Genomic DNA, 17,204 nt, shown 5'->3' on the forward strand with positions numbered 1-17,204 from the left:
CTTTACTTCTGTTGATCTATAGTTTTTCTGCTGGTCTGTCATAAATTTCTGTCAGTGTATTAGCTGAGGTTGGGCGATATTCAATTCTCCTCTCGGCGGTGAGTCCATCTGCCTCTTATCCCACCTAACTCTGATCTCATTCTTACCTCTGCCGGGACTAATGCTCGCTGTTTGGGACAGACTGTCGCCCTATACTTCTTAGCACTCATGTTGTCTTTATCTTCCATATGTCTGTTGATTCTTCAGTTTCATTATTCTTTCACTATGCATCAACGTCCATCTCTCCATTCAGTGTTTGTTCAGCGTGTTTGAAGGAGTGTAAAAATGGGTTTATTACGAGATATAGGTCTATCCTGAATACACTCTAATTTCCCATAATGAACTGCAGTGCAAACTTTACCTTCATCATCTTTAGATCTCATCTTATGGAAGGAAAAGAAATCAATTTCCACTCTTATTAAGGGAGGCCTAGTCATGCTTAAGTCTCTGATTCCTTCTCTCTCCTCTTAACTCTCTACCCATTCCTTCTCTTCGACTGTCCCTAATGTATGACTCTTTTCTTTTACCCTTTGTGTTCATTTTTCATCCACACTCGTCTTCGAGATTATCCCAGTGCATATCAGAGGCTCTTAATGAAGATTCACAACAGTTTCCCCTCCCAGCTAATACCTTATCAAAGGAGAAATCTCGTTCCAGAAAATCAATTTTCTTTCATATTATTAAGTCCTCCTCTACTGCACTTGCATGTGTGATTCCTTTGGTTTTGGCGAGGTAAAGCAACAGTGAGGGACTTAACCCTGACGATCTCTGCACGCTCTATCCACATGTGGCACTGATCTGAACTTCTGCTGCTTTAACAGATATTAGGTCAAAGGTAAAACTGAAGAGTGAAGCAGGTACAAGAGAGAACAGAAGGGAGAAATTCAGTTCAAAAAGTCTAACTTTGCATTCTCAAATGTACAATTATTTTCACTTTTCATGTGGGTAACATGAGAAAGCTGACATTCTAGCTGAAATTCAAACCATAAATGTACCTGTAATTACAGTACAGTACACTGCTTATTCAAAGCTTCTTTTATAGGTCACACTTGGAAATGTTCATAGAAGTCAAACCAAAAGAGTATTTTATGATTCTACATGTATAAAATACAGAGTACACACTTGACTTTAAATATAGAGCATAAAGAATTAACTGAATTAATGCAATCCACAGGAATAATACTGTGTACATTTTAGCCAAACAACTCCCTAAAAAAACTAAAGTAAACCAGCCACAAGGAGAGTCATCAGGAAGGAGCTAGTGACACCAACATTATTTTATAAAATTGTAATCATCTTTAAATAATATGCACAATAGTTGTATATTAAGATATTATGGACTTCACTAATACACACTTTGATCTGGTGCTGCTTTATATTAAGGCCACTAAATGTACAACATAGTGTAAAGCTGTCACCGTATAGAATATATATGTTGAGAATTAGGTCCAAGGAGTACATCTCTAGGGTATTACACTCTCATCATCATCATCAGTCTTTAATTTATTTGCAATAAATTAATGCCATGGATTTACTCGTCCATAAGAAAACACTGCCAAATTAAACAACCTCTAGCCTGCTTGCTTCTTAATGGCTTTTGATACATACAATGTATGTGCAGGAAGGGCATCCAAGACCAGGAGTCAGGAGACAGAGGCAAGTACTACGATAAAACCAACTGCATGAAATTCCAAAAAGTTGTTTTTCAGCGTGGTAGCCTACAGTGCTGGAAGAGGCTCTGTGGCAGGAGGGCTAGGTGATAGATAAAGTAGGGCAGCAGTAATGATGAGGCATCATCGATGTAAATGATACTCGGGGAGGCCTGGCGAGAGAAGCAGGGGGTGGTGAGCAGGTGAAAGAGAGGAGAAGCGAGAGATAGTGGCGCTCTGGAGAGACGGAGCAGGTGAGCAAAGGCTGTGAGGAGAGCTGGATGGATGGAGGGTGGGAGAGAGGGAATAGAGATGATGAAGAGGGAGAGGAGAAAGAAACAGAGGTGCTGGGGGTGGTGATGTATGTAGGCCTGTCACAGAGAGCTCGGGGAAGATGCAGTGTGCTCCTTACACTTGGGAAGCAACACCCCCACCCACTCAGCCATACACACACACACACACACACACACACACATTTGGCATCTGTCCCACACCCACCTCACACCTCTCCCCAGGTCGGCCCAGGCGTGGAGGCAGACTAATAACCTAGAGGTTGTCGGGTTGATCCCCACCACAGACAGGGGTGTTTTCTGGCTGTGAGCTGAAAGCTGGAGGTGGCCAGTATTACTCCTGAAGTTCTCACCAGCAATGCCCTTGAATAAGACATGAAGTCCCACGCTGCACTACAGGTGGGCTTTTGCATCACTGACGACACAGCGACGCAGAAGGCCGAGATGTACCTGCAAACATTTTTTAAATATTTATTGTTACACCTTATCAGTAAATTAAGCTCATGCCATTTATAAAAGCAGCCCAATTGAAAAAGTGTGTTGTTCTGTAAAAATCAACGATGAGACTTAGCAAACATAGTCCTTAAACGCACATCTGATACAAGTTGAATCATGTGGATGTAAAGTTCTGTCCACTCCACCGTCCACACGCAAAAGTGAAGATGTCTCTCGTTTACATAGGTGTGTACATCATACGGAGGACAGTATGAGAAATGTATTATGTGGTGGTGTTTGGAGTCACAGAGCTAAGTAATCCATTCTCCCCACAGTGGTATGGAGAGGCTCTGCTGCCACGGTGCGGTCCACATACACACACGTACACACAACGCACTCAAACACACAAACACTTGTCATGCTGGGTTACACGGAGCCATGATCGCATTATCTGGCGCTGGACCTTACACTCTCATTCACTTATGCAGCATTCTCTGTTGATTTCCGTCACACCCTCACACAGTATAGGAACCAGCGGCTCACCTGATGGGCTGGGTGAGATACAGCCCGGTCCAAACACACACAAATGCTCGGTGGTCCCGCTGACAACCTCTTCCACGCCAGATTAATCTGGTTTACAGTCTTATCTAAGCATAGATAGGGCCTCCGTAGGCACATAGACACAAATATAATATCACATTTGGACTGGCAGGAGCGATGAACTGGAGACATGCAAACACACACAGACTCAAACCAACTGGTCACGAGAATACAATCTACCTGCAGGAGGGCTGAACAAACAAACAATAAAAAGTGAATGAATAAAAAAAGAGAAAAACAGAAGTTGTGTGAGAAGAGGTGGGGGGCAGTGAGCGAAAGTTTGGATTCGACAAACATCACATTAGTCACAGCCAGGAATCTCTGCTCCCTCCCACAGAAATCTAAGCAGAATATTGAAGCCATAATCCGCCAAACTTCAGTGTCCTTTCTGCCTTGTGAAGGTCAACATTTAGTCTATGTATCACCTAGTGCCATCGAGCCACTATGGTTTTTCTGACTTAGGAAATCATAGCATTTTTTAGTACGTACAAAATTACAAGATGCCCATTTCTGTTCTAATCTGTGCATGTCTTGTTCAAAATCAGCAGACGCGGTTTGGCTTTATGTTTCAATGCAACAGATGAAATTATTACAGTGAAAAGGCTGAGGGGAAGAGTAAAGTAGATGATAGTACAGCCACAGCAGAGAGGAGTTAGGTACAAGGGGAAAATGGAAAAGAAAAGTTGAGAGAAGTCAGTGGGATTAAGATGATTTCATTAACCATCCTCTGAGACGTCCCTCTCAAAACCACAGATTACACACTTTTCACCAAAACACGGCTCTAAACTGTACTTCAAATCAGGATATTTTCTCATGTGTGTGGAGTCTTTATATGGATTTCTTAATTATTATTTAACTCTAATAAACTTAAAAAATTGTTATAAACAAATTAATAATAACTTTTACATGAGGATGGTATCATAAGGTTCACGAGCCAGAACCTAAAATCAAACACAAATGAAAACAATTTTGTTCTGTGCAAATGCAACGCAATAGATAAGGGTTTTTTTTTTATCCTATTGTTGACAAGTGAATAACCCACAGCTCTTTTCTATCCTTTAAACAAATGTTTAGAAAATGAAATTAAATGATTATTCTTCACCAACTTCTGGAACAAACTGAATTCAATTAAAATAAATGAAGGTGAATAACATTTTAAACTATGCACTTCTGCCCATTACTATTACAGTCTTTACTCTTTAATAATAATCCTGTTTTTGTTACCTAATTCCTCAGCTTGTCTTGCTCTTTTGTCCCCTCTCTCTGTTGCTTCCTGCTCTGTCTCTGGCTGGTCCGATGCTGCTCTGCTCTAGCGGACAGCTGCCGTGTGTGTGTGCTCACATACACAGTGTGCGCTCCGCTCCGTCTGTACTGAATGCTGTGAGTGGCCTCTACTGGCTGACTGAAGGGAAAGGAAAATATTCTTAAAGAGCTTTTGGTTAAATACAAAATAATTTAAATTAAATGTGTGAATAAAAGCACATATTTTATAAAATGAAAATAAGGGCTTATGCAGGTCACTGGAGCAGAGATCCAAAAAGTTTGATTGTGTTGCCAAATTAATGTGCGTGTGACACAGGGGCACAACGCTGGTACAGTAGGCCATAGATTTATTGCTTTCTGGGGAGTAGAAGGCTGCAGGCCCCAGGGGTCTGTCCTCACATCAATATAACAATGACACACATCGACCCAGCAGCGGCCCACTTGCTTCATCACTAGGACAAAGTAGCATCGATAGTTTGAGGGAGGATGCCTCCGCACGCTTCAGAAAATAACCATACCCAATACAACTCCATGCAAAGTTTTCCAATAGAGAAGTTGTAAAATGCAAACACTTTGGAGGTTTCTAAATGCAAGACTCTCATGACACACAAAAAACTGAAGAAAAGAACAAAAGATGAATAGCGGGAATGATTTATTTACTTGCATTTGCACTCCAAATCATATTTCTGTGATTAATAAAACCATATTATAGTAAACCATTTAATAGCATTGTCTTTAAATCTATTTAAAAGAACTTGAGTCCTCCTTATTAAAAGAGAAATAATAATATTATATATAGCATTGGTACATTTTAAATTAGTTAACACAATTATAGTCCAAGGTTAACGTAACAAATCCACTCACCTCTTTGCTCTAAAATAACTTTCATGATAATAAATATTTATTGTACAATTTGGAGCCATATGTGGGTTACATTTCTCAAATATTTTTTCCTGAAAACGACAGTAATGTTTTATTTCTGTAAGTGTGAAAACTGCAGAAACTCACAGCAGGTCACACTCCAGAGCCAAAGTTTTTTCAAATTCTCAAGGCATTTTTTTCTGACAGTACATATCAATTTATTTTAGTAAAACCAAACTTTAAAAAGGAAAATAGTACCTAAACCAGCCTAAAAAGTTGGGAAAGTAACAAACTATAGGAGGAGCAGGAAAGACAGTGTGCAGTAACATTGAGTAGAGAGAGTGATGAAAAGTCCATATGTTACGGAGCCATCATAAATTATGTCTCACAACGTATGGTGGAAGGGGCACAGGGTTTGCACTGTATGTGTGTGTGTCATCCAAAAATAGGACAACCACCAAGCTCGTCAGACAGCTAGCCCAGGAAACAAATAGCTCTCCGCATTACCAGGACAGACCTCCTGCACCCACGGCAGCACCGGCCACACACCCGGACTCTCTGCACCACTGGCCCCTTGAGCAACTCAAATGCATTCAGAAATGTACCACATAAAAGTTAGTGCCTGTAAGGAGAAAACTAGACAACTTTATGTTTAGACAGAACAGACGCGTGATCAGCACTAATCAGGACGTTAGAGAATGTCCAATGTTTATAAAAAGAACCAAAACATACTTGACTTCTGGCCAACGCTCTTTACAAATAATTAAAAAATGAAATTCAAAAAAGAAAAAAAAGGTTTTGCAGACAAAAATGACACCAGATATCATTGGAAAAAGTTTTGTTACTTTAGAAGCAACTTTATTTTGCACAGCGTTTTGGTTGATGGGAGAAAATCCAAAATGAAAATGACGACTGAACGACAACGGTGTGAAATGTGTTAATACTTCATATATTATTATGCCTTCAGTTTATATTCACAATCAATACATTTTATTTTATGCCTTTTTATTTAATTTCTGGCCATTAAAATTATCATAAAAGTTTCAGTGGGAAAACAAAGTTTATCAGTAATAATAAATATAAAACATAGGTTCAGGATGCAAATCCAAACCCAATAAAATGTTTTTTCTTAATGTTTTCTTAACTTTTAAACATATACATTAATAGTGAGGCAGTGTGTGCAGTGAGTTTTTGTCTAAGTTTTAAAAGAGCTGCTTTTTGAAGATGTTCCTCCTGTCGAGCCTCTGCTGTTATCGCCGGTGCGATCGCGGAGGACACAGCCAGAGGAGGCGTGTGATCTTGCCCCAAGTGCATGAACTCAGACCACAGAGGAAAGTGCTTCTACCTGACTATCCGTGTCTGTGCGCTGTTTGTGTGTTTACTAATAAATCATCCCATTATACATCATAAGTAGGCCATCATAATTAATTGGGCGGTCAAGAGAAGCTCTGACAACAAGCCCCCAGCGGTGAGTACACACACACACACACACACACACACACTGCCTTCAAGAAGCTTCACACCGTCCACAGCTCGAGTTACACAAAACCACCGCATCAAAACAACACTTGGAAAAAGAAAGTGTGCAAATAATACTAGAAAAAGTTATAAAAATAGATGATTAAACTGACAAAATGAGACAATGTCAAATGAATTTAAAACAGAACTAAAGAAAGTGTGTGTGTTTCGTGTGTGTGTGTTGAATGTCACATGTCAGACATCTGTACATGTGCATAAGCGCCTCATCACAATGTTTCTTAATATGCCTTCTCCCACAAGTGACCATAACGTCCTATACGCCCTATATAACATTAGTGAAAGAGATAGGGAAGTGGAAGTAGGCAGAGTGTCAGTGCTAAAAGGAAAAGTGGGAAAGGTGACCCTGGAAGGAAGAATGAATGACCTCTGATACCCATCTTTAGATCGGAGGAGAAAAAGACACCTGATTGGGCTTTGAATAATTTAAAGGGACATTGCACACAGCCTTGTAACCCCACCTCCTCACACTGGACTAAAATAAACAAATGTTACTCTTCAGGTGAATGGATGACTCAAACCAGGTGAGGTGTTGATCTTGGTTTTATATCCATCTTAATATTTTCTTGTAATTAGTGTCATAATAAAAAAGCATTGCTAAATATCTCAATTCAGTGCATTTTACAAACGGCTTGTACATTTCGCCCCTAAACCAGTCAAACTCCGAGGATGAGCTCATACTGGTAAACTCGAGCAGTGCTGTGATGTGACTGTGGTGCTTTATGTAAATGATATCATCTCTTAATATAAAGAAAAGTGTTCACAGTGATACCCCTGAAGCTCCAGTGGCACAAAACAGATTTATTGGTTTAATTCAATGACCCCTGCACCTTCATATATGACAGAGACACGAGACAGAGAGAAGCGACGACCAAGGTCAGGTCGAACAGGGTCAAGTTCAGTCCTTCTCCCAATGCACTGCATTATGCAGTCAGCTGACTGAATTAGCATGACAACCTGATTTAGTCAAGATCTTTACCCCAATTCATCAGTATAACACATACACTTATACACCCGCACACACCAGCCATACCATGCTGCACAAACGTAATTAAAATGGGCCTATGGAGATGTAGATCGTCCCTGTAGTATCTGTGACTCAGATATGGCTCTGTTCAGGAACCTGTGGGATTATATCTATGACGCAAAGAATTATAAAACTCCAGAGAATTACTATGTTAAATAAAACGGGCCTTACTTATGGTACAAGGAGAAACACAATCAGATTTGTCTTTAATAAAAGTTTGCAGATTGTCAATAAGTCTTTACATCAATCTCAACTTTTCAACTATTCAAGGATAGAATCACTAGACACACATTTAGATTTAATTTCTCCACTCTGTCGAATTTCCATATCACTGTAACTGCATTAAATAAAAGAAATACTTGTGCTCAAATAAGACAAACAGACAGAAATGCATGACATCCACTTTTCCCGCATCTGTAACAGTCCAAAGCGCAGCAGTCATTCAGCAATGCAGCGAGGGAGAGATAGAGAAAAGGGGCTAAGTCTAAATTAAGATGTTAGATGCTGGCTTTCCAATAGGACCTTGACACAGCGGTTGACCTACTCATGACAGGATCCCAGTGCCACGGATTTGGAATTCTATTAGTATTACCAGCTATAGGGGAGGGGGAAAAATGTCATGCAGTCATCAGGAAGAGGCCAATCCATAGCTTCTATCCATCAGCCAATTACTGGTGCTAAAGTGGAATTAGATAGGTATTGACAATGAGAGGAGGTGGAGAAAGATTAAGGAAAGAGATGGGGGACCAGCAAAGAGCGGCAGGATGTGCACGGTGAGGAGGAGGAAACAGGAAAAACTGAAGATGAAAAAATAAATAATCAATGTGTTATTAGATAATTCTATGTTTGGTAAATACAGTCACATTTTATTAGATAGAATGAAAAGGTAAACCAGATAGATAAAAAAAAAAAGCCAGGGGAAAGAGATGTTAAAAAGATGAGGGAAGGATGGAGAGAGAGAGAATATGAACTCAAAGGTATGTAATGAATTTATGCCTGGCTGGCAGATCTTTATAAGTTATTGGAAAAATAGCTGGGGAGGTGTATTGACACAGCTGGGCCTAAGATCAATACATTGAGAATGGGCAATACATTTTAATTTAAAACTGTTCAAAGTTTAGCAGTAAATCCATGTGGCTCAGAGCAGCCTTTTGCTTCATCTAATGCACAAATCTTCTCACTCATGCAGCCAGTCACATGACCAACACGCCACATGTGTTTATTCAAGCTCACAACTTTCTCAACTTGGATGTGTTTAAAATAGTAGTGAGTGAACATCCATAACTCTCACCCTAAAGACCGGTTTAGGGAGGAATAAGTAGAAAAGCACTCCAACACCTGTTTTCAGCTAGTTCAATTAGCATATTTAATTAACGTTAATCAATCCAAACAAATTATTTTTTAACACCTAGAATAAATCACGCCATGTAGTGCTTCGCCACCTCTGCACTAGATGACCCAGCAAACCTTTCATGGATTCCAAAACAAATGAGACAATGCTGGGCAATGAGGCTTCATCTATTGTATTTTTCTTCTTTAGCCGTCTCTATTCAAGTGCACTACATCATTATTTGTGATTAGAGCGTCTCACACACTACAAATAAAAAAGAGAAAGATTATCTTGACAAAAGGCACAACATTTACTTCAAGACCTAATGAATATGTTTGGACCATTAAGAAATCATACAACAGCATTAGATAATATTCATTGAATTTATAAATACCTACAATTCCCATTTTATGGAAGCAAAGGAGAGGAAATTCTAGAGCTATAGGGGTGGGAAATATTACAGAAAAAAATAATCATATTGCAATACTTAGCCTTGATTATGTTTTTTATTTATTTACTATTTATTAATATCTTTTTATCTGCCATTAAGAGGTAAATCAAGTCATCTGGTGCTTCTGAGAGTTCTCACTTCACTGTGATTGGTTCAGTCCTCCTGTCAATCACTCAGAGCGTGACAGATGCTGAGCAGGAGTGGGATGTACTGAGTCACACTGTAAGGATTTCACCAAAAAACAGATCATCACAGACAACTCAGATCACAGCTCAGTTTTTTCACCTTAACGTTCGACCTCAGCTTAACTATTATCAATAATAACTGTCCCAGACACAGAGAGTCTTGTAAAGAGCAGACAGACAAGTGGTACGAGAAAAGGAATGTGACAATGTGAACACGCAGAAAAGGTTTTGAATGGCTGTGGTTCTATGTTCTTGCTTCACGTGTCTGCTTTTTGGCACAGTGAGAAACAGAGAAGATCAGTGGAGTGTCAAATGAAATACTGTAAAAACACACGTCTTTACTCCACATCAGCTCATTTCCAGTCTTCATAATGTCACATTATGTAAACAGACCAGGCCAAGGGAACGAGGGGTCACACGGACAGCAGATGAAATACAGAGTAAGTCATGACCTCACACAGTCACTGGGAATACAGCAGATTTTATTTTTAAGACCTGAACTGTTCAATGTATACTAGATAATGGTACATGGTGTGTGTGTGTGTGTGGGTGTGTGTGTGTATATATATATATATATATATATATATATATATATATATATATATATATATATATATATATATATATATATATATATATATATATATATATATATTTAGCTGGGGATTTAGGCAAAGTAGAGAATTTATTGAAAATTAAATGCAAATGAGGCAAATACACAAGAAGCTGCCAAAAGTTTAATTTAATGCTTAGCCTTACTTTAGCTTTATTACAACTCACAGTCACTGTTTTGGATATCAGATGGCTCCGTTCTCATACCGGTTTTCTTACTTTACATTTTCTTTAGTTAAAACAACGTTCTTCCATCTAGAACATGGAAGGGTGGGGGCAAGAGACAGTTTTGCCGATCAATTATTGCACTTTACAATGAAATATCCAAAAGGTAAATTCACAAAAGTTGAACCTGATCATTAATATTTTTACTATACATTATAGTTCAGTATATTACAAAAAAAAATCAGCATTTTAAAAATATGTACTAGGCTGCCCCCCATTAAATATTATTGGGTTATAGAATATTTTGACCTGAAACTCAGCAGTATGCCAGTCTTCTCTTAGACTTATTTCAGCTATGAGATTTTGTAAAAAACATAATTTTGGTTTTAAAAGGCTGTTAGTTTGACTTCAGGGTTGTAGGGACATGGGCTATTAGAGCAAAAATACAAAAATAAAACACACACCTTGTGCCCATTTGATTTTTGTTTTCAAAAGGGAAATCTAAAAACTTAAACCATTTATATGTTTTATTTCACACAGTTAGACTATTCAGGAACACATTTAAATGATTTTTATTATTATTATTAGTATTATTGGTGTTAATGTCGTAGCATGTATTTTGTGTTCATAATCTGTCACTGTTGTACCAATAAATACATTTTAAATCAGTTTTTACTCTTGCTTGATTCTTGTGATCAGGAGATTTATATAAATACATATTTGCTATAATAAGCAGGATTTAAAGTAGCCTGCAGTGAACAAGTATTCCTTTATGGGATCATTTCACATTTTCACATCTATCACATTCTTGCTGTTGGGGATGTGAAGATTATAAGGTTAATCAATAATTATGATTATTCAGGTCACAGTATAATCGTAAGAGATAAAAATATAATAATTGTGACATTTTTTTTCTTCAAAATTAAGTCATTTCTATTCAATTTATACTGCAAGTACAATTCAGTGTCTTTTTGTGTTTTGTGACCTCATCCCTCAGAAAGTTTGATTTAATAAAACAGGTCAAATACTGTAACGCTACACAAATGAAAGAAAACGTTGGATATGACTGTTTGGTCATACAGTCAATAATTATGAATAATCGTTTATTTGTGTTTTGTTTTTTGTTCTTTTTCTCACAATAATCATTATACTAAACTTTGACACTGAGACATCTCGACTTGGTGCCATGTCACAGTCCAGCTGTTGTATATGTTACATTCAGGCTTGATGAGAAGGTCTATAAAACTCTTACAAAAGTATAGTAGTTGTTCTCCTTTAATTTGCAATAAAATCCAACAGTAAAACCATTTTGTCACACTTTGTCTAAAGAACACAAGGCGTTCTAAAGGAAGTAGATAATAAAACATCCATTTCCTCCTACTGTACATGTATATGAGGTTTACAGATTCTGAAAAAGAGTGAGATTTTATTTAGGATTTATTGATTACCTTGGAAATTTAAAAGAAATATCCAAAAGAAAAAAAATGACAAAACTGACCTTGATCATTTGTGCCCTTTCTAAACCCCACTAAAACTCACACCTGTACTTTGACTATGTTCACGTTCTCTGTAAATATTATATCATCTGAAGCCCGGCTATAGGTTTTGTTTACATTTTGTCTCTCCCGTGTACACTCCCAGAGGATTTGGTAAAAAGACAAAGGGTGTTTTGAGTTAATTGCCCCTTAAGACACCTTCAGCTAAACGCACAGGCCTAATATGGTTCCAGTGCCGTCAGGTTTTCAGTCGTGTGGGTTAATCAGAAAGGCAAGGGGAAGGCTGCTATCTACTCACTGCACTGCCATATTTATCGATTCAATTTACACACAAACACAGAGCTCCACTCAGCCATGTGTGCCACAAAACACACACAGATGCACACACAAATTGACACCCATTCGAAGCCCGAGAAAAGGCACCCATAACACCCCTTTAACTATTCTATTGGCCCCAAATGGATTTTCCCATTTTCTGCAGCAGAGCTAGTGGAAACACTGGAGCAGAACTGAAAGTGATATAAATGTATCAAAAAACAGATGAACAAACATTGGAAGAAGATTTATTACTGAGGATTTTAATAAAAATTGGTGTCGGATGAATTGATTTTGGTTTAAGGGTGGGTGTTATAGGGAACAATTTATCGAGATGGCCCAGGTAAGATGCATTATTTTCCGATTGTTATCTGCCTTCCCTGTTTAAAGAGCTGATTTGTGTTGTGTATTGCATTTTATGGGGAAGAGGAAGAGGGGAACTTCTGATGATTTAGGTGAGATGTATTAATCAAAGGCAGCCTGTGTGAACCATAGATCGCCAAGCAAAGGAGGTACAGGTGACAGCTCATTCTGCTAAAGAATGTTTTGGAGCTGCACATCACTGCTTCTCAATTCCCCATTATTTTTCCCACTCCTTGCCCTCATCTTTCTATCTATCCAGCTCACTGTGGGTTTTGCCTCATCATTTTGATCTTTTTTTCTGCTCTCCTTTTTGTTGCTGCCTCTCCATCTTACGGCCTCTTCTCACAGTTCATTGCTCTCTGGGTTTTAATTTTATGAGGCTATGGGAGTAGATTTTAACCATCCATGTGGCAAATAAACGGGAAATTAAAAGTATTATACATTAGCAAAGTCCCATACACTTTCTCTGCATTTAGTGACCTTTCTCACTGCCATCATCTTCAGGCTCACATTCATTCAGGTATTAGTTGCAGTAATGTTTGCTTTTTTTGGCCTTGGTACAGACCTGATTGTATCTGATAACACTTTGATACAGACTGTTGTGGGGAGCACAAATACATACGTTGTATTTAGTGTGCATGTGGAGCGGGGTAGTGCCTACACTGTCTAACATAATGAAAGGCTATTTGGCCAGGCCACTCACCTGTGGCCAGGGTCTTTCTATTGATTTGAAAGTTAGATTGTTTGGGTGATGAGTGAGGCTTTAAGGTGTAATGGACTCGACAAACACAATAGAATCATAGCATTTTAGAAAAAGCCAGTGCTGTTTAAACTATTAAATAGGAGATATTCTAACAATCGCAGACAGGCATTTCAATGTTTAAAATGGTTTATTTCCTGAGCTACTCTTTACTTATTTTTTAAAAATCTATTTTGATTATAATCCAATGCCATAAAATGGGCCTATTTCTTGAGTAATTGGCCCATAATGGTAATCACTCTGCTGTGTGAGAGCTGGAAAACTAATCTGTCAGCAGGTATATTGGCCAAAAGGCCAAAGCAAGCCAAAGTTCTTTGGACACACACAGTAAAGCACAAATTTAAGTTTGTTGATGCGTGTTATAGTGTGGTCACTGGTACAAAGGGTGTGATTCAACAATGAGACTCAGGGTGCCAGACCTAAGACACTGTGAAAACACATATTACTTTATAATGTATCTTATATTACTGCATTTACTTATGCGACTGTATGTCGATAAACCCAGTGTCTTACAAATGCACTGACATAAGATAAAATGTCTTTTGATGAGGAGATCCAGGGTCTGGCAGGTGCTTTTATCTAATCATTGCTTTTAACAAGTAAGTTTAATACAAGTATTATGGCCCAGGAATTATGAAATCATGAAATTGGGTCTTGCTTTAGTTGACTTTGTTACTTTTATGTAATTAAAAGTATTCACATTTCAACAGTAACCCTAAAATGTTAATAGAAAACACTCACCTTATAGTTACAGTAGAACTAAAGAGAAGAGCCCGGGGTAGTGGACACAATGGCACTTCAGCTACAGAAGTCTGAAAAACACAACACAGGATTCACTACAGAAAACACATTTAAAATTCACAGTAGTTATTTTATCACATGTGACTGATGAGGACCTAATAACGTTTTGCTCTGTGCTATGTCCATGTTTGTGTCTGAGCTGATTGTTCTTGACTTCATTAATCTCTGCAGTGTGGTTATGATTAGCTGTTTGAGGCACGCCAAAGGACATGTGACAGACACACACTCACACAGTGGACAATCTGGATGGCAGAACTGTCCCTCTGCTGCGGACATCCAATTACCTCAAACTGTAAACATATTGAACAATAACAATCAAATCAGGCCTGATCATATGGTTTAAAGAGGACATGTTGTGCTTGTGTCTGCTGTATTGTTATAATCTGTAACACCTGATGATCATTATGGTATAATTTACAGATTTTAAATGACAATATTCATCTCAAATAAGAAATTAGAAAACTGCAGTGCCCAATGGGAGCTGACGCCACAGAGAATTAAATTGGGAAACAAAGTAGAGAAGTGGGTGTGTACCAGTGGTGGTGAAAATGGGAGTTGATCTGCAATATTGCGTCTTGTAAATAAGGGGTTAAAGTTTGATCGCACATGCAAGAATCACTCCAAATACAACTTTGGATGAGTAAATGCTGAGGGGAAACAACTATAACATGGTTAAAAGACGATTTTGCATAATAGGTCTGCTTAAAAGGCCTTACTTTATGAAAAACTACCTTTTTGTAGTCATACCCAGATTATACTGTAATTTCCTTAACAAAAACACATGTACAATTATGTTTTACAAAAAAAACCATGCCAGAACATGAACAATGAAGTTAGAAGTGACTCTTGAGTTTTTAATGTTCATTCACCTTTGGACCATTTAAGTGATTAATTTATCTGTATATTTTTTATTTTGTCAAATGCAGTTAGTATTATTAATATCTATTAAAACAGCTTAATTCCTCAGTACCAGAAGCTCCAGTCCTTGCACCCGTTACATACACAAGACACACTCATTTTTAGCTATACACTTTTCAAATCTAATCTATTTAAAAAAAAAAAAAAAAAAAAAAAAAGTTAACTGAATTGAAACACCTAGATGACCATTGTGGATTATAAATATATAAGATAATAATTATAAAGGGAATATATTGATAATACTTCAGGGACTGACCATAACAGGAGTTTCTGTGAAAGAGTGTCACCATTGACGTCTAACGACAAACAGTAAAAGGGAAAAATATGAGAAGTAATGATAAAATAATAATGCCACATGTGTACTGTATGTATGTGCGTGTGCGTGTGCGAGTGTGGTGATGAATCTCTCATTGTGACAGTGGGGCCGGCAGCAGCGAATGTCCTTCTGGGCGGGACACACACACACCAAAAGACACACACAGACGCACAACCACAGCACAGATGGAAGGACCGCACTAATGGATCACCCCTGTCTGCATGCAATCCGCTACAAATAATGATGAACCACCCCAGCATTAAACTATTTTACACAATGCTCAATTCATTACTTCCCTCCCTCTCTGGATGGGTATAGGTGGGCTAATAAAGGTATGATATTTCTCCTCTACTGGCACAATCATAGTTTTTATCCATTAGCAGGATATTAGGATGTGGAATGAGGAAAGGTGGGAGGGAGAGGAAGAGAAGAGTGAAAAAAGGACGGTCTAAAAGCTCTGGGATTGCTTAGGTAACAGCAACGTCAGGTAGAATTATAACAATTAGATAGATTTGATTTTAAATCCACCACTAAGCTGTTAATTTTCAATGCATAAAGTGTTGCCATCAACTAAACTAAGTACAGAAGACTGAGAGTCATGACGGATTTCAACTGTCTGATCCCTGGTTGAAGAGGGAAGCATCAGAGAGAGGGAATGTGTTACAGACAGATGTTTAATAATAATGGCCAAACTGGTACCACTCACCACCACAGCTCTGCATAGCCACTGGCAGACACACACATACACACCCCGACACACACATACACACAGTGTAGTGCACTCAGATATTATCACTCATACAATGACACACACAATTATGATCCATACACAGAGTACATCCACACTCCCTCAGAGCTGGACAGTCTAGTATCACTGCTGTGCGTCTTTATGAGCGGTCCTGGCCGCAGCACATATGGCCTTCATTTTGAAACAATGAGCATCGAGAATGGCTCATTGGATGGACCGTCTGACAGTGAGATGTGACTGGAGGCATGTTTAATGACAAGCCTCAATGACAAGCACATAAGGAACGAATAACTTTATATGTATATATATATATATATATATATATATAAATAAACATATATGTATTATATGTATGTACATACATACATACAGACATAACACACACACACACACACATACACATTCCTCAATTTATCTAGTTTACCTTACCTTAAGGAAGGATTTGAATTGAGAGAAAGAGAAAAGGAACCAACACTACAACCTACACTACAGAACATCTATTCAGTATTGTCACTAAAAGAATGGCTTTGTCCTGACGGTCATGTCATGTCCTAAAAATGTCTCCCTTTCTCTCACACCCTCTCTCCCTCTCTCTCTCTTGGTTGTATTTGTGCTTGTCCTGTCTTGTAAAAACAACATTCCTCCTGTAATTACCAGGGTGGCTGCCCTCCTGCCACGTCTCGATGGATGGGCTTCGCCATCATGGTCTTGGCCCTTCAGCCATAACTCTACCTGGGACATCTGCTGCACGGCTCTGCAGCTCTGTGCTCACACTTAAGACAGCAAATTGGCCTTAGAAAAAGAGATAGAAACCACATCTAGCTGACAGAGAGACCTGGTGTGGTACAAGAGATATGAAGAACCTCAGAGATACACACTTCCACTATTTGTCATTAAGTGGTCTAAAATAATCTATAATCCTGACAGTCTTTTTACCGACTGGTGGACAGACAGACTCCTGAACAGACAGACAGCTATTCCCAAACAGCTTACAAAGTAGATCATCTTTACAGGTGAATTATTGGATGGAAAGAAGAGTGATGG

Source organism: Periophthalmus magnuspinnatus, chromosome 3 (genome assembly GCF_009829125.3).
Source record: "Periophthalmus magnuspinnatus isolate fPerMag1 chromosome 3, fPerMag1.2.pri, whole genome shotgun sequence".
In the NCBI taxonomy this organism is placed as follows: domain Eukaryota; kingdom Metazoa; phylum Chordata; class Actinopteri; order Gobiiformes; family Gobiidae; genus Periophthalmus; species Periophthalmus magnuspinnatus.